General features: G+C 29.5%; 1 non-coding gene across 1 annotated transcript; it reads left to right on the top strand.

Moving 5' to 3' along the window:
* The first annotated feature begins 515 nt into the window (after window positions 1-515).
* LOC130497150 (U6 spliceosomal RNA) lies at window positions 516-614 on the top strand. The gene has a single exon (XR_008936162.1). It is a non-coding gene; the product is annotated as a U6 spliceosomal RNA (small nuclear RNA).
* The last annotated feature ends 769 nt before the right edge of the window (window positions 615-1383 follow it).

The raw sequence follows: 1383 nt of genomic DNA on the forward strand, positions 1-1383 counted from the left end.
ATAATAAATATTTCTAATTTATTGATCCATGGTTTAGAAACAGCCGATCTAATGATCGGGTGACCCTGGATATAATCTGGTTCTGTATCCATGTCGAGTTTAAAAATATTGTTTTACTATATTGGTTTATTTAACAGTATTTTATTTTCTTATAATAGTTACCTCTTCTGTATTTTTTTCTTCTAACTTTAGCAATCTTTTGCATGATATGCTGCAATGTTTGATTTTGTGATTTCTAGTTTTTTTTACTTGAGTGAAAACTTGTGTTGTTATGGCTTGTAAACGAATTAACCACAACATTAAAAACAATTCTTATATATTTATAATTGTTCAAAATATTTTTTTATTGATGGATCATATAAACAACCAATTTTGAAGGATTGTTTAGTTCAGAGGTGTTTATTAGTGTCATATAAACAACCAATTTTATGTTCTTTTTGATTTTTAGCTTAATTTAAAAATCAAAGACCGTCAATGATTTGTTTATATCTAATATTGTAGTCACAAGCATCATTGTCCCTTCAGGGACATCCGATAAAATTACTATACATAAAAGATTAGATGGTTTCTGCGCAATGATGACAAACACAAATCGAGAAATTATCTAATTGTTTTTATTCTCCAAAATTTTTTGGATGTGGTTTTTTATTGTTTGGATTTTCGATGAACAATATCCACGGAATCGGCTCCGAGGTTATGAAATCATATAATTTGTCATGTACTCTATTTCAATATATTCTTCATTTAATAATCAACTATCATTTATGGCTTTTCATTGAGGATTAGGTATCTCTTCTCTGTACTCAAATCTTCTCAGATTTCCGGTGTCGACACAGAAACATGAGGATTTGGATGTCTTGTCTCTCACTGCATTCACAACAACCATATGTGAATTTTATATGCATTTCAAAGAAAATATTTTCTTTAAGAAAACTCTTTAACGAGCTAAGCAGCTACATTGCTCATATCTCTACTTATATCTGAACTTCCTTAGTATTTTAGAAACATGACGATGAAACGCAAAACGAACAGATCATCAGAAGTTTTAATAAATAAGATCTTCAATGAGCTCTTACATGAACGCATCAAAGTGCACCGAAGTTGTGTATATCAGTGAATGTGAAATAAGTAACAACGCACCAAAGCTATGTTAATTATGGCATCTCCAACCCTACTCCATTTTCTACTCCAAACATTATTTTGGAGTAAAATCCTTTCCAACCCCACTCCATTTTCAACTCCAAAATAGAGTAATGGCTAGGGTTACTCCATTTATGGAGTAATTTTACACATTACTCCATTTTGGAGTTGAACTTTTTTTATTTATGAAATAGTCTTTTAAATCTTTAATGTTTTTATTTTTTACTTAAATAATATTTTAAA

This window comes from Raphanus sativus, chromosome 6 (assembly GCF_000801105.2).
Source record: "Raphanus sativus cultivar WK10039 chromosome 6, ASM80110v3, whole genome shotgun sequence".
NCBI classification, from domain to species: domain Eukaryota; kingdom Viridiplantae; phylum Streptophyta; class Magnoliopsida; order Brassicales; family Brassicaceae; genus Raphanus; species Raphanus sativus.